The sequence below is a fragment of the Canis lupus genome, chromosome 3, assembly GCF_011100685.1.
Source record: "Canis lupus familiaris isolate Mischka breed German Shepherd chromosome 3, alternate assembly UU_Cfam_GSD_1.0, whole genome shotgun sequence".
NCBI lineage: Eukaryota > Metazoa > Chordata > Mammalia > Carnivora > Canidae > Canis > Canis lupus.
Window position 1 is genome coordinate 60,319,758 of NC_049224.1, and position 17,688 is coordinate 60,337,445.

The following is a 17,688-nucleotide window of genomic DNA, read 5'->3' on the forward strand; positions in this document are numbered from 1 at the left end:
GCCCCTGCCAGAGAAGATCCTATCATGATCACAGCACACACGGCCAGGAAGCCTCAGCCTCCCTCCCATCCCTGGGGCCTAATGAAACAAGCTGTGGAGGACCTTGGTAATTGTGAGGGTGGCTCCCTGCCCCAGGAGCCTCCCATACCAGGAGCTGGGGAAAGCAGGCTGATGAGGACCACAGGTAATTGGGGGGTAAAACAGAAGGGGCAATGGGCTGGGAAAGTGCTGGAAGCACTGGTAAATAGGGACGTGACTGGTATTGGCCACCCAGGGGGTGGGGCCTTGACAAGGAAACGCGTGTATGTGAAGGTGTGGGTGGGTGGGAGGGGGTGTAAGTGTGCGTGGTGTTCTCGTACGCACAGGAGGGGAACATCATTGAAGAGTCTGACTAGGAGGTGGAACAGTGATTCATAAACAATTTGGCCCATAGCACCTGGCTGTGTTTCACTTACTCGTGGTTTCAACAGACTCAAATGCACCCAGCTCCCTCCAGTCCAAGCCATAGCAAACACCTCCAATGGCCCTGCCAGGAGAACATCTGACTTACATACATGGCTGCCACTATCAAATTAACAGTGAATAAATCCTGATTGCCTACAGCCCACAAGAATGACATCCTGGGCGAGTTCAGTTATCCCTGAATCCTCCAGAAATGCTGCAAGGCAGGGCCGTAAAGAACACACCACACACCAGAGTGCTTCCCATGCTGTCTGTGCAGAATGTCCCCATTCCAGGTTACTTTGCAAATTGTCCTTGTGAATCTCTGTGCCAAATGGCCACTCACTTCCACGGCCTTGAATTGTGTGCTAAAGTAACTCATTAAGGAGACCCACGTGAGGCTGGCAACATGCGGACACCGGAAACCCAGCACACAGTGAACCAGCTGGACAGCGTGCTGGTGGCAGGCAGAGCACCTTTGGAGAATGACTCTGTCTCTGCCTGTGAGGCCCTGTCCCTGTCCCCACCCACCCCACTCACTCTGAGTGGGCTCCAACCAAACTAGCCTTGAAAAATAAACACAGGTCCATACACCACATGGAATTTGCTTCTGAAAGCATGTCTTGCAACCGACAAGAAACCGTAAGTACGACTTTTAAAGCTGCACAAGTGCAAACCTCAGAAACGTCTACTCATTGCCACGTGTGGATTTGGGCACGCTGTTACAGCACAACAACACTATAATTCACGGAAACCAAAAGAGAAGGATGGAACAAATCAGTGCAGGAATCAGAGGAAGCAGGACCTCCCGGCTAGAGAAGTAGGTCAAGAAAGGGCTGGGCTGTGAAGTTGCAGTGAAGCAGTGGCCTCGTGCAGGTGTTCTGTGGCCTCCCTACCCCCCAGCACCCCACCCCACATAGACAGCACCTTCTATCAGTAGGAATACTTCTGTGTCACACATGGCTTGAGGCCTACTGTACCAGGAAGAAGATCGCCACGGAAGGGAAGAACATCATGGTGGGGCCTAAAACATGATTGCAAGGCCAGTCCATAAGTCACACATGGGAGGCAGCCCCGTGTCCGCCTATGCCCAGCACAGAGGTGGACAGAGTGCCTGTTACACCTTCACCTCCTTGCTCCGCTATCACTTCACATTGAGTCCCTGACTTCCCTCGGACTCCAAATTTCAGGAATCACATATTTTTTTAATTTATTTTTTATTGGTGTTCAATTTGCTAACATATAGAATAACACCCAGTGCTCATCCCATCAGGTGCCCCCCTCAGTGCCCGCCACCCAGTCAGCCCCACCCCCCCACCCACCTCCCTTTCTACCACCCCTTGTTCGTTTCCCAGGGTTAGGAGTCTCTCATGTTCCGTCTCCCTTTCTGATATTTCCCACTCATTTTTTCTCCTTTCCCCTTTATTCCCTTTCACTATTATTTATATTCCCCAAATGAATGAGACCATATAATGTTTGTCCTTCTCCGATTGACTTATTTCACTCAGCATAATACCCTCTAGTTCCATCCACATCGAAGCAAATGGTGGGTATTTGTCATTTCTAATGGCTGAGTAATATTCCATAGAATCACATATTTTTCCATGGCTTCCCACCCACGATTAAAATACAGGATCCTGATGAGGACATCTGTCCTGCCATCACTTTAACCTCTAGTTTTGCAGGGCCACATGCTTTTGGTGCCACCCAATGACCACACACCACAGCCCTGGAAAGGTTAACTGCCCACAGGACAGCAGGCAGTGGCCCCTCTCTTCTGGCCACTGTCCCTCCGGAGAGCCACACTGGGACGATGCCCTTTGTGGACAGCCCAGAGGAGAGGTCACAGAGAGGGAAGGTGAGCAGGAGGACAGGTGTGCAGCCTAGGAAGAGAAAGTCAGGGAGCACACTCTCCCTGTAAGCATCTTTAGATTTTATAAAGTGAGGAGAGAGGGGCTAGGCCAGTTCTGTTGCCGCATTTCCTTTTTTTTTTTTTTTTTTCCCTTTTTTTTAACATGTTATTTATTTGACAGAGAGAGAGCAAGCAAGGAGAGTAGCAGAAGGAGAGACAGGCTCTCTGCCCAGCAGGGAGCCCAATGCAGGGCTCAATCCCAGGACCCCAGGATCAAGACCTGGGCTGAAAGTAAGTCCTTAAACAACCAAGCCACTCAAGTGCCCCTGTTGCTGCATTTCTAAACCCTGATGTTTAAAAATGTAAAATCTGAATTCAGACAAAACAAAAGGGTATCTCTTTAATAAACGTACTCTCTGGTGCTCAGTGTCACTCATGTAGAAAATCATTTAGAAAATAATAATCATTTAGAAATAATTAACATTTAGATGATTGCTCAGGAAACCCAGGTTATGTTCTAAGGCTCACATCCTCGTGCAAAGTGCCAGGGACTATGCCATGGAACAGAGCTCTCCTGCACATCAGTCAATAATATATTCAATTACCTATTAAAGAAGACCTTAATTAGCTCATGTACACCTGAAATACAGATTTGAAAAGATTTGAAATACAAAGAGAAGACAGTCTGATAGCTCTGCTTCAGAATTTTGGATGGTGCAAATAACCCTTCATGATTTCAAAACAATCGGCAATCCATCTTCCCTGCCTGCAAGAGAGCAATCCTTCTGGACCCAGCATGCAAAAGAGCCCAGCTGGCGAGGAGACAGATCATAATCAGTTCTCTGTGGGATCAGCTAGTCTCGGGTCCCAATGTAACGCACAGGAGTAAAGAGCTGTCAATGACCAAACATCTAAATACTTACCCCCTCACCATCTGCTGCTCCTATCATTTGAATTTAAAATTAATAAGACCACCATTAAAAGGTAGAGTTGCTGCCTACATCTGCTGTTCTAAAATAATGGATAGTGACTGGCCACATAATGGCTCAAGCTGTAACATGGATACGAGTCCACAATGCTTAAACTCTAGGCGGAGAATAAAACGAAAATTGCAATTCTCTATTTGAGTTTTCCCCTTTTTCTAAAGTCACCGTTCCCCAAACTGCTTTGATTGTCTTGTTTTATAAAATTTATGAGAAAATGTAAGGTATTGTGAAATTTAAAGGTATTGTAAAAAATCACTACTTTCTCGGGGTACAAGATGTGTAAAGATGATTTCAGCTGCTGGGTCTGTTTTCTGAGCCTGTGGCACTGGGGTACATTTTCTCCCCCATTCCTGCATATTTAGATTCACGGAAGACAGTCTGAGCAGGAAAGAGGGAAGTGAGGCGAGCAGTTGAAAGGCTCTGGTCCCGCTCTAACCAGGTGATCCTGGGCAGCTCGCTTTCTCAGGCCTCAGGCTATATATTCCACCTGCACCAGAGTAAAAGCCCGTGGGCACGGCGCCACTGCACGCTATGCGTGCTCACACACGCACACGCACGCACACACACAGCAGCATCGCTCACCTGCGTGAAACCCTGTGACAATCAGCTAATTTTCCGAAGAACTGTTCTACACATTTCCATTTATGACCAGCACCTTCTTCTAGGTTAAGCATTTGGGCTGATGAGACATCCCGCAGCAATTCGTGTGGTCCCACTGCCCACAGTCCCCCGCTCCCTACCCATGCAGCTTCTTCCAAAAGCATTTTTCATGACCGGGCAGAAGGGGGAAGAGTAGCTGTCTCACCCCGCCATTCATTCAACAAATACTAATCGGTGTGCCAGCGCTAGTGACAGAGACAATAAGTAGGTCTTCAGGGAGCCCACATGTGTGTAGGTGCAAACAGACAAACCAAAACACACACTAGGGAGTGAAAAATGCTGTACAGAACCATGCCGCGGAAAAGGAGAAAGACCATCTCCACCAGAGCCGTGGTGATGCTAATGCTGTGACAGGTCAACAGGGCATAGGACAGACTGACAAAAGCCTCTGTACAGTGACACCATTCTCCCTCGAGTCTTCTCTCCTCATAATGGAAAAAAAAAGGAAAGCAGGGGCATAAAGCCATTTTGAGATGGTTTCTGATTTCAGATATCTGGCCATCAAACCCCTGCAATTTCAAGGAAAAGCTGATAAACCATATGGCTGACAGTTGAAAGTCTGTGTTTAGGAGCGACTCTTAAATATGGGCAAATGTGTTTGTTTATGTGAATGCTCCGGGCCCTCGCTCGTGCAAATCGTGCTAACAGAACTGTCCGTGTTTTGCCGGATTCACCAGCTTGCCACAAACAGCCTTCCGTGCCTTTTCTAACTGTTTATAAATAGCACAAACGCCCAGATATGCACATCGAGGCAAGCTGTCCCTTCAGCTGCCGCTGCTGTGACAATGAGCCAAATCAACCCGCGCGCACCGCACACCGGGGCCATCGGGCCGTCTGACGGAGGATTTGTCCAGCGGCCTGCCTTCCTTGGAGGTGGAAAGGCACAGAGGGGGCCCTACTCTCCGTGCAGGACAAACCACGCCGCAATCTCTGGATGAGTTCTGCCCCCGCATCCACCTGCCCCTCGTCCTCGTCGTAGCCCCGTGGCTTCCCCGTGTGCCCATCCTGAAAGGCTGCCAGCAGCCCTGCCACAGGAGCCTGCTACCGCTGCCGTCACACGCGGGAGGAACAAGGAGCTGCCCAGGACCACGTGCTAATGAGAGGGCCCTTTTCACAACCGGAGTTTCCTGGTGCCCAAAATAATGCTTTTCCATCACACTATTTACATGGAGCTGAACTCAGGTTCTTTCTACTAGGTCAGCCGCCCAGAGGTATTTATATGACACAAACCATGATGACCTGTTAGCATTCTATCTTCTAAAACATTAAAACAGCAGCATTTATTCTGCACTCAGAAGGTGCCAGTCTCTGAGTTTTATCTTACATTACAGCCCTATAAAATCGCCACCATATCACTCCCCAACCAAGGCACAGAAAGGTTAAAGAGCTTGTCCACGGTCACAGGTTATTTCTCCTTTTTTTTTTTTTTCAAATTTACAAAAGTAAATACTCCTTTCATTACAAGTGTTATTAAAACAAACATACTTAAGATGCACTAAATAGTAAAATAGCAAAAAGTAAAAGTCAGATTATACAAAACAGTGAAATTCTCCTTCCACTATAATCACCAATCCCAACCTCTCCTCTGGGGCAACCAGTGCTACCAGCATGTCACACGGCCCTGCAGAGCTGCTGCCGTGGTGTGGAAATAAGTGTGCCACACACACAAGGGAGATACTATACGTCACCACTGTATCGCCTGAGCAACTTGAGGGGGTGTGGCTATTGCACCTCCATCATCCATGACACACCTTCCCTACCACCTGGAATAAACAGTCAAGGTGAGAAGTCAGCTTGTCACCCAAATACGGCTCTGAAACACAGCTCCCGGCTGCCAGCTCCCGTCCCTGCCCCGTCACGGTATGGCTGCACATGTTCAGTCATACTATCTGCCGGCAGCCAGAAATAACTGACAGTAGTCATGGCAGACACGAATGTGCCACGCAATCCACTGCTCTTCAAGCAGAGATGTGCTGCAGGGACTATGGTCCAGCTGCCGGCTTCCTTCCCACGGCAGCCTGAGCCCTGAAAGGGTGTCAGAGGCCTGGCCACATTAGCCCAAAAGGGGACGCTGGGACGGGCAGTCCCTCTCCTGAGCAGCATGCAGGCTGGCTGAGGCTCTACACACCTACATCACAGCCCACCGCTTCCTCAGTCTCTCTACTCTCCTCACACCACTGATCCTGACAGACGCCTTCCCCCCACATCTGCCTCCCCAGAGCCCACTGCAGCTGGTCTGCTCCCTACCCAGGATACCCCCAGCACAGAATTCTTCTGTGCCTCTGTGTCCCTGCTACCATCTTGTGCTACTTTTGCAATCACATGGGAGTACTTAGCTTACAAGGTTTTCACATTCTGAGTCTTTTTATAATTCATGATAAATACTTGGAACCGTCCTGGTGGAGCTATTCATACTATTACAGTGAGTGATAAACAGATAGAGGCCTCTCACTGCCACTCTCCCCCATAGATCCTCGTCCTCTGCAGGACTTCACAGCATCCTTCCCATGGCAAATATCTATTCCAGTGCACATACCAGGGCCCTCTTTTAAGGATGCTCCTCATCAATGGGCAACAGAAGTCATGCTTCCCATCATAAGCAAAGCCCACTTCTTCAGTGCACACACGCCAGAGCCCTGGGGTGGTTACGGCAGAGTGAGGATATGAGGCTTTTCCCTAGAAAGTCACTATCCCAGCCCAGAACAGTTATAAAATATCTGGGCAAAAGATGGGAAACTCTCAAACCAAAAGACATGAATAGGCAAGTCAGAAAAAAAATCAATTATTTAAACCCCACTAATAGGGCACCTGGGAGTCTTGGTGGTTGAGTGTCTGCCTTTGCTCAGGCCATGATCCCAGGGTCCTAGGATCAAGTACCACATTGGGCTCCCCACAGGGAGTCTGCTTCTCCCTCTGCCTATGTCTCTGCTGCTCTGTCTCTCAAGAACAAATAAAATCTCAAAAAAAAAATAATAATAAACCTCACTAATAATCAAAAAAGCAAATTAAAATGATATCATCTATTATTTATCCAATTGACAAACTGCTTCAACTACTGGTAATATTTAGTATTGGTGAGGATTCAGTGAGGCAGCTGCTCTCAAGCATGGCTGATGATCATGCAAACGGAAACCACCTTTCTTTTCTTTTTTTTAAAGATTTTATTTATTTATTTATTTATTTATTTATTTATTTATTTATTTATTTATGAGAGAGAGAGGGGGGGGGGGGGCAGAGACACAGTCAGAGGGAGAAGCAGGAAACAACCTTTCTGAAGAAGAGCTGGACATGTCTACCAAGATCACCCACACCACATACCCTCTCTCACACCAGCCTAAGAACCACCTGTGCTAAGATGCATGCTGAGTCCCTCAAACAAGGTTTTTGTTACCTACTGTAGTACTATAAACTGTAAACCTCAAACATCCAATGTTACATAAATATTTAAGATATAATTTAAGATACATATAAATTGCATTTCTGAAATGTATAATTCATGATGTGACAAAAATGTCCATTTATATATAGGGAATAAAAAAGATCTTAAACAGATAGAATACTCATTTTATTTTTAAAAAACATAATTTTATGATTAGAAAAAGGAAAGGACTAGGTCTTAGTCTAGGGTCTCCAAGATTCCCCACTGAGCCTCAACAACTGGCCAGGAGAACTCTCAGGACTCGTCACACAGGCATACTCAGAACTAGATTTATCATGGCAAGAAGAGACAAAGCACAATGAGCAACGGGGAAAGGCACAAGGTGCAGCGGACTCCAAAAGTAGGAACCTCCAGGGTCCTCTCCCACAGAGTCACACAGGACAGCACCTGGTTAGCGCTGGCACCAGGAAGCTCGTTAGAGACCCAGCGTCGGGGATTTTGCTGGGGGCTGGGCATATGGGCCCCCTCTGCCTGACATGTACCAAGGTTCCAGACTCTAGGGAGGAAACCAGGTCTGTGGGCATGAACCATGCTGTCTGCACAGACAGCTCAGGCTCAGTGGTGGGAACCGTCCCGACACTGAAGTTCCAGATACCAGCCATGGGCCAAGCTCACGAGCAGGCCTCCCAGAGGATGGGAGTCTCTGGCCTGCTGTGGTAATGCTGTTCTGCACAAGGCTGAAACGGTCATAGTGCTGAGGTCTGATGAGATTTGTGTTCTTCTTTATCCTCTCTCATTTCCAAATGTTCAATAACATGTATTTCCTTTACGATCAGGGAGGTGTATTACACACTTTTAAGAGCTCTGTTTTGCTTGTTTTGCCTACATGACATCAATTTTTAGATCACATAGAGGGTGAATTCTGAGATTTACAAATGTCCTAAGAAGACACAGCCAGGGAGAGAGAAACGCGGGAGAGCCACCAGGGGGATGGGCGGTCCTTGGTGAAGAGTGGGGATGAAACTCCACCGGCGTCCTCAAGATTTCCAGCTTTATTCTTGACCAAACAAGCTGGAGAGTCAGATTTCGTTCCTAATACGGCTATGAGCAGGCACTATTTTGTTTTTAATGCAAAGATCTCTATATTCCGAGCACCCCCAGCAGATAGCACCATGGCTCTTGTCAAGACAATTTCATTTCTTTTAATGCCATTGAGTTTGAAGATCATGAAATCTCCTTACCTGTGCTTCCTTCTGATGACACTCACCACAGAAAGAATTTCAGAAGAATCTGAAAGTTAAAAACAAACATGTATGGAAATATGCAACCCAGAACTCAATCCATGACTCTACAACATCATTCTCACAACCCAGAACTCAATCCATGACTCTACAACATCATTCTCATGGTTACATTTCCTTAGGTGTAAAAGGGAAGGGAAACACTGCCTGCCTTGCAATCGTAAGAAAACAGATGTAGGAGAATTTCAATGATAAGACGTTAGTATCAGAAGCGCCTCACATAACCATTCCACAAATGCCTATGTGCTGGCCCTTACGTCAGGCCCAAGGAATACAGCAGTAAATAGAACGGACGTAGCCAGATAGAGCTCAGAGGGCCCACAGATCACTTGAAAGAGAAATCGTGAGTAAGCTGTGGGGGTGACAGGAGGCAGCCTTTTAGCAAAGGCTCAGAAAAAGACTCTGGGACTGGGGCTTGGGTTACAACTCCAGAACTACCACCTGAGAGCTCTGTGACCTCAAGCAAGTTGCTTCAGTTTCCTTGTGTCTCAGTTTCCTTATCTGTAAGATAAGGATTCAAACAGTAGGATTACAATCCTCCTTTGACTGTAATGAGACTTTAGGGAGTTCATGTCTGTGATGTTCTCAGGACTATGCCTAGTCACAGAAGATAACTGTGGAGATAATTTTTGCAAGATAAATATAAATATATAAATTTTAGGGGCCTTGAGATGTAAATGAGACTCTAAGTTGTACATGGAGAGATGAGCAAAATTTTCCCTGACCAAATACTCCTCAACAAGTCTAATGAACTTTATTCCAGGAGCATTCCCAAGAAATTAAGGCTTTAGATGCTACATCCTGGCAGTATTAAAATAGTGCAAAATGCCCAGTAAATAAGCAAATTTCAGAAATAATTACGTATGTTTCCAAAAACACATATAGGCTTAAAGTTTTCCCAAATTTAAAAGCACAAAGCACTTTCACATATATGACCTCACTGACTCTTGAAAAACCCTTCAGAAGAAGCGTAACAGAGGAGGAAGGTCATCCAGTGACCCTGTGTGGACTGTCCACAGTCAGAGAGCCGGTCAGTGGGGAGAGAAGAGACTGAAACAGTGTCAGCTTGTGAACACCACTCTCTTCCTTCCACACCATAACGTGCATGCACCCACTCAGCTCCTAAAACTTTACAGAAATCCCAACACAGAGACCTGAAATAGCATGCGAGAATTTCCATGATGCAGACATGCATCTTATTCTCTGTCTTTGAGAATGCTTCGCTGCCCTTCAGCTGCAGAAGCAGAAACCAAACTGCGTTCCCCAAGCCGAAAGCAGTGTTTTCTTCTCAGCTGGTACTCTGGGGTTAAAGGAACAGGAGATCATTCCACAAAATTACTGTTACGCTTCTCAAAAAGGAAGTATGACTTTCACAGAAAAATCTATTCCATTTGGGAGAAAGGTCCACTAAAGCCACAGCAGGGTAATATATTCATACAACAACAATTAACTTCATCTGTCACATAGTGAAATCCCAAAGCCCTCTGGGCATACAGCTGCTTTCTGAGCCTAAATTAAACTCCAACTGAGAAACAGGTCAATTTTCTAAAATATTCTTTCGCAAACATCGTAAGCAAAAATTCCTTTAGCTTGCTTCTCATTTTCCAGATGGAATACCTCTGTTGGACTTACTTGAATTTAGGCAACCCTTACCACAGCCCAGACACCAAACCAGCCACTGCGGTGACAACACAGACAGACGTGGTACAGCAAGACCCTCGAGGAGCTCACCCTGGGGGAAGGGAAGGCCACCCAATCACAACCTTAAAGCAGCTTACTGATTGCTATCACCTATTTCAGCTTTGGCTCTAGCGGGAAGGGAAGGGAAGGGAAGGGAAGGGAAGGGAAGGGAAGGGAAGGGAAGGGAAGGGAAGGGAAGGGAAGGGAAGGGAAGGGAAGGGGAAGGGGAAGGGCACGGGAAGGGAAGGATGAAGGGAAGGGATAGGGAAGGGAAGGGAAGGGAAGGGAAGGGAAGGGAAGGGAAGGGAAGGGAAGGGAAGGGAAGGGAAGGGAAGGGAAGGGAAGGGAAGGGAAGGGAAGGGAAGGAAGGGAAGGGAAGGGAAGGGAAGGGAAGGGAATGGGAAGGGAAGGGAAGGGAAGGGAAGGGAAGGGAAGGGAAGGGAAGGGAAGGGAAGGGAAGGGAAGGGAAGGGAAGGGAAGGGAAGGGAAGGGAGGGAAGGAAGGGAAGGGAAGGGAAGGGAAGGGAAGGGAAGGGAAGGGAAGGGAAGGGAAGGGAAGGGAAGGGAAGGGAAGGGAAGGGAAGGGAAGGGAAGGGAAGGGCAAGGGAAGGGAAGGGAAGGGAAGGGAAGGGAAGGGAAGGGAAGGGAAGGGAAGGGAAGGGAAGGGAAGGGAAGGGAAGGGAAGGGAAGGGAAGGGAAGGGAAGGGAAGGGAAGGGAAGGGAAGGGAAGGGAAGGGAAGGAAGGGAAGGGAAGGGAAGGGAAGGGAAGGGAAGGGAAGGAAGGGAAGGGAAGGGAAGGGAAGGGAAGGGAAGGGAAGGAAGGGAAGGGAAGGGAAGGGAAGGGAAGGGAAGGGAAGGGAAGGGAAGGGAAGGGAAGGGAAGGGAAGGGAAGGAAGGGAAGGGAAGGGAAGGGAAGGGAGAAGGAAGGAAGGAAGGAGGGAAGGAAGGAAGGAAGGAAGGAAGGAAGGAAGGAAGGAAGGAAGGAGAAAGAAGAAAAGAAAGAAGTAAGGAAGGAAGGAAAGAAAGAAAGAAAAGAAAAGAAAGAAGAGAAAAAGGAGAAAAAGAAAGAAAAAGAAAGAAAAGCATACACAGCACATCCCATTTCTATATGGAAGCAATCAGATCTGAACATTAAGTCGAGCTCAAAGTGTGGGGGGCAGGCACCAAGGGAGGTCCCTAGAGTGGGAGAGCTCATTCACAGGGGTGAACACACATACCATTTGGAGGTGGGGAAGGGACCCAAGCACAGGGGCGACCCCAGGGCTTCAGGGATGCCCGCACATCTGGAGGAAGGAACAGAGGGCAGGAAATCTGAAGCCTCCAAATTGAACAGACACACACAGAACTCCTCCCCAAATGGGTGAGGGGTTACTAGGATGCTAAACAGAACACTGTCCTACCCAGAGCACAGAGCCCTGGTACAACAGTGAGGAAGACACAGGGCCACCAGGGCCCCCAACTCGGCCCATAACCTTGGTTGAGCCTCTTCTTTCTTTTTTATTGAGGTATAACTGGCATATCACATCATGTGAGTTTCAGGTGTACAACATGATGACTGAGATTTGTATATGTTGCCAGTGATCATCACAATAAATCTAGTTAACACCCTCACTGCACACAGTCACAAGATTTCCTTTTCTTGTGATGAGAACTTTTAAGATCTACTCTCTTGGCAGCTCTCAAATAGGCAAAACAGCATTATTAATGACAGTCACCACACTGTACCTGGTACTTGGTTAAGTCCCTGATCTTCTGTGAGCCCCAGTAAAATCACCAGAAAAACAAGAGACGTGAAAACCCACCTGCCTTCTTCACAGAAATGCTGAGAGGATAAAACAAGATAATGGATTTTAAGGGTCTTGCAGAACCATGAAGCAAAATACCAATGTAAGGAGTCATTATCACCATTCCTTAAGTAACCTGCACATAGAACTGAGTTTTACAACCCATGTTCCCCCGACCTTCGCCTGACAAGAGCATTGTGAGTGCAGGCAATCTAGCTGGGCCAGAGTCCAGAGCTCGGAGGGCCTCAGGCAGCTCAGGACTTGAGTGGTGTCACTCCTCCGGAAGGGTCAGGAAGCTTTCTGAAACAGAGAACCAAACTGACCTACAAGACTACATTTTATCTTTCTCGGATATGCCTGAGGTCATCCAAAGCCTCCTCACAGCTAAGCAATCCAGGGCTGTCCCCTGCTACACTGTATATTTCCACCTCAGAAGCCAAAGGGCATTCAAATGTTACATGATGATGGGCCTAAACAGTAGAAATCACGTGAAGCTAGAACCCCAAAAAACATATTCACAGAAAGGATTCAGCGAAATCTGCTTCAAATATGTTCATTATCGCCTGCAGCACTTATCTTCTGCCTCTTTCCAGCTGACTCCATGGATGCTTTGACTGTCCCTTGGCTTTCACTAAGACCACGGAAAAGTAATACACCTGCGTGCCCCTCCCAGCGGAGCACCAGCCACACCACCAACACATCTCCCAGGGTAGTCCCCAAAATCAGGCTGCAAAGTCCCGGTAAATGTAGACAAACAACTCCCCAGCCGCCATGTTCTTTCTCTACTCCCAAGGAAGATGGGTTGAGATGATGAGTCTTGAAGTCAGAACTAAAAGAGGCCATAAGCAACATCTAATCGGACCCTCCTGCCACAGCACAGCAACCTAACACCCAGATAATAGCAGAGCAGGAGAGCCAAAGCCAAAACCCACTCACCTGACCTCGGGCCCAGAACTCCTACAGCAATGCTGCTCTGGATCTTCTTCCTAATGAAGGAAGATAAAGCAGGGCCCTGGCAAAGCCATTCCATCCATACTAAAGCCATTCAAGAGCTGACCTAGCACATATTTAAAGACAGGCACTTCTTGCCAACTGTATGAGCATGAATATGTAGAGAAATTTCGGCTATGTTTCGACTTGCTGCCTGTGTTCATAAAGCACCAACTGCTCGTGGTCCAAGTGCACACAGTGTACCTCTTCATCATAATACCCTATTTATCCTGCAGCCAGGTGTCCACCCACTGCCCTAGACAGCATGTCCGTGAGCGCAGGGATCTATAATCACTTTCTATCCCCAGTGCCCAGCCTGTAAGATACCCAATAAGTGATTAATGAACTAAGTTACCTACTCAAACATTTTTAACTTGCATTAACAAAAGATCTATTAAGTTTTGTTGATGTGGAGATAGTACCACACAGCTTAAACCTTAACTTGTGGATTTATGCTGTGTTCTCCTAGATTTCATTTGCTAAGTATTTAGTGAGCACCTCATGTGTGCTGGACATTGCCAAATGCAGTGCCAGGAACCAGAGTTCAGATAGGGCTCAGAATCGAACGGGAAACAGAAGAAAACCAGACAAGGTTTGGTGGGAGAGCTGAGAAGAATAAACACTGACCACGGAGCAAAGAACTCGCTTTGTCCAGCTGGCATACAGATAACACATGCTTCCTGCAGCATGCGATCGCATCCCCTCGGCGACTAACGAAGCTATAATGCAATGGCCCCCTGCGTGCCAGATGTCACTGCAGAGCAGGGTTCAGGAGAAGAAACCAAAAAACAAACAAAGCTCCAGGATTGTGCTGGAATACAGATTGAAACAGATTGAACAGGCAATGTTCCAATTAGGAAATCCCCTGCCTATACTCTTTTGAAACTCAAGGTACCCTGGAGGCTGATATTTAAGTGGTATATTAACCCTACCAGTTAAAACCAAAGAAATCTTTGGTTCAAGGGCTAAGGATGAATTATCTTTGGCAAATTTATTCACTCTGAGTATTTCCATTAAGAGAATTATGAAAATTACTGAGCACTTACCATGTGCTAGGAACAGGCATCAAGCTACATGCTTTAAAGACATGTTTGTATTTAATCCTCAGAATGACGCTGGGAGGAGATGACAATGGCTCCTATCATCCCATTTTACAGTTGAAGAAAATGAGGTCTACACAAGTTTTAAAACTTGCCCCAAACTACACAGTTGGAAAACCCAGGCAGCTTGCCTCTGCAGGCCCTGCATGAAGACAAAGTATTTATAAACTGTCCAGAACAGAGCTGGTATAATGGACTATAATAAATACCAACAATTCACACCTACAATCATTTTGTGCTAATCAAACAAGATTTGCTACAGTTCTGCACAACTAACCGTCAAATTATTCCGAGAAGAAAAAGTAGAGTGGGTAGACACTGGAATAGAGTGAATGACTGGTAGACATTCATGGGATGAGGCATTATCTGCACAATATTCTTTACTCGCCCCACAGCGCCCAGAGCCATTCCACACTGATGAAAGAAGGAGGCCCTTGTGTTGCCTGGAATTCTCATTCACCTTGGACATGGGTTCTCAACCTTCACCATCCATCAGAGTCCCCTGGGCAGCTTTTCAAACCTATAGACACCCAGGCTCCATTCCTGAAGATCCTATTTCAACTGGTGTGGAGTGAGCATGCATGCTTTTCCCAGAGACTCCCACCTGGCCCTGGGTGCACCTCGGCTGAGTTCCCCAAATACTCACTGGGGTTCAGGTTGAGTAAGAGGAGTCACCACCTTCTCCCCTCAAAAAAGTGTTTACAGTTTTCTCTGCTTTTAGGATAAAGAAACTAATGTCAGAGATTTATTCCAGTCCAAACCAAATAAACTCCCAGTGAAACAGTGCTCTTGTATAAGTTTACATACAAACAGCTTCCTTTATCATCCCTGGCAAGAGCCAGAGCATTAACTCTGAGCCACGAGAAGTCTGCAGAAATGAGAAATTCAGGTCTTGGCCGTTTGCCACATTCCACATGCACCCTCCCCTAGAAGGAAGGCTCAGCTACAAGGTAGATTAACCATTTTATCAAGAATGGAAACAGAAAAGCAGAGCTCAGCCTGGAGTCAAGGGGCTGGGGATCCCACTCATGGCCCCACTGTAGATGATGAGTGATGTCACGTCAGGGAAGTCCCTTCTCCTCGCTGGCCCCGGTCTGGCTACCAGTGGATGAAAGAGAGGTAAAGCCAAAATGCAGGTGTTACTGCAAGCTCCAGGTTCTCACAGTGATAAAAGGAATATCTGCCATCAAGAAACTGAAGTACCTTTCCCCATTCCTTAGAATCAAAAGTAGAAGCAGAGAGCGCAGCGACCATCTGACCAGGTGGACCGGCCACAGAACAGATATGCAACAACCAAGAGGACACAATCAGGAATGCCATGGATGATGGCTTCCTCACCCACCCACTCACTTGTTCATTCCACAGATACCTGAGGCACCTTCTATGCTACTCACCCCACCAATTTCCAGCATCCTTTTGCTGCACCCCCTCAAGTACCACACCTATCATGTCTGATCATCACTAACCTGTTTGCTGTCAGCCACCACATCACAGATGAAGCGGACTACAGCACAGGAGGCCCTACCCCCGCTCAGTGATTACTCCCAGACTGCAGCACCCAGAGTGGCCCTTCCGCCTTGGGGCACTTCCCACCCTTGGCTGATCCAGAGCTCCCAGATGGCTGTCCTGTCCTAGCAGCTGTCGCAGGCTGTTCTGAGGCCACGAAGGCTACAAAATGTACAGGGCTAATGTGGTCCATCTGTCTCTAGTAGATCTTGTGCTTGTCCTGCTGGTCACTTCTGCAGACGGATGGGTTAGGATGGGCTTTGGCAAGTTACCATGGAGTGACTCCCCCGTTCCTCCCACAGGAGTGCAGACTGGCTAGTTAGCAGTGAGGACAGCTTTCTTTTCCATATCTCATTGTGCATTCCTGGCCCTAAAGCACTCAGGCCATGCCACCAAATATAGGCAAGAAAGAGCCTCCTCTCTCTAGGTCAACGTGTAGGGGGCATCCCTGGGCATCTCTAACTCAGCAATAAAACAGAACATGCCCCACCCCCATGATGTAGGATATAAAACACAGGTGCTCACTGGTGTCACCAGCCAGAACCACAGATGTGTTTTGAAGAGTTTTATACAATTATTTCCAAAGTGCTGCTCACACAGTGCCATTCCTCATGTCTGTGATGCTTTACGGATGGCAAAGCATCACCACATCTGTGCCACTCAACAGCTTTGTGTCATACATTGAGTGTATTTATCCTCATTACCCTCATTGTTTACATGGTGACACCAAAACTCACAGAAACTCAGTGACTTTCCCAAGGATGCTCAGTTAGTGTTAGACCCGGGGCACAAGGCCTCATGATTCCAGAACAGATCCTATTGCCAACATCCCATACGGTGCTTCCAGGGACCCTCACCTGGTCTCAGAAGGGCAGAAAGTAGGTCTGTCCTCCAAGGCCCTCACAATGTCGGGGACAAGTGGGGACAAGCCTCTAACAGAGAGCACACACTTGCTCGAGAAGGTTACACAGGACAACACAGGCCCTCTGCGCTTTGGAAGTCTTTTAACGGCAGTGTGGGGAATGACATGCACAAGGTACTCTCTGACCAGGCAGAGGGAACTCTGGGGACTCATGTCTCTCCTCAACTGCAAGTCAGGGCTCTAAGTATGAGCCAAGACAGAGCAGACATGCCCTGGAGAGCAACGGGCATAAAGTCCAGTTAGACAGGTGGATGGAGAGTGGTGGGGATGAGGAGGGGGCTTCTAGTCCAAAGGCCTGGTGAGTAGGATGTCCGTACCCAAGTGAAAACGAGACAGGAGAAACAGGCTTGGAACAGAAATGTGTGTATGTTTAATTTGAGAAACATGAGCAACACAAGACGAGGAACACTGAATTATCTTGGATTTCCAGAGTCTAGCACAGGCTACACATGTGGGGGCTGTCAGTGAAAAAGAGAGACAACAAGGGGAAGGAAAGTAGACAAAGTGGAGGAGAAATGACCACAGGCTCATGCCAGTCCCTGGATCCTGAAGGCAGGGACAGAAACCAGGCAGTCATCTACAACTGTGCTCAGTTCACGGACTCGTTTACCTAGCCATGCCAGAATGTGCTAGATGCTATGTCAGACCCTGCAGAGCCCCTGATCAACACCCCAGAGCTCAAAGAGAATGGGGGAGGCATGTGATGCAAATGAGCAGGCAATCCGTAAATCAGGACAGACACAAGGACTGTGAGGGAGCCGCAGAAGCAGTGGCTGACTGTGCGCTTGTACTCCCTGGTTTTCAAGGTACCCTGCCCAAGGCTCACACATCACCGTGATGGCACGGCACCTTCCACCATCCAGGGCACTGTAAGAATCATGCAGAGGGCTTACCAAAGAAAACATTCTGATTCCAGAGGTGGGGATGTGACAATCTGCATTTCCAACAAGTTTCCTGAATGACACTGGTGTGTGGCCCAAGGACCACTCTGGGGAACAAAGGAGAGGACAGAGACAGGGCAGGCCCCAGGCAAGGTACTAGTATCAATCCCTGGGGGCTGGTTCTGCTTTTGGACACGAACTCGGTAC

General features: G+C 47.6%; 1 protein-coding gene across 4 annotated transcripts in view; it reads right to left on the bottom strand.

The window, feature by feature from the left end:
- The window catches only part of AFAP1 (actin filament associated protein 1), a 142,606-nt gene that overhangs the window by 103,809 nt on the left and 21,109 nt on the right, over positions 1-17,688 (bottom strand). For 2 of the 4 annotated variants that reach the window (XM_038533098.1, XM_038533101.1), the window contains exon 2: positions 8,560-8,608. The exons of the other annotated variants lie outside the window; for them this stretch is intronic. The gene's annotated coding sequence lies outside the window, so the exon portion shown is untranslated. The remainder of the gene's footprint in view (positions 1-8,559; positions 8,609-17,688) is intronic. 4 annotated transcript variants of the gene reach the window in all.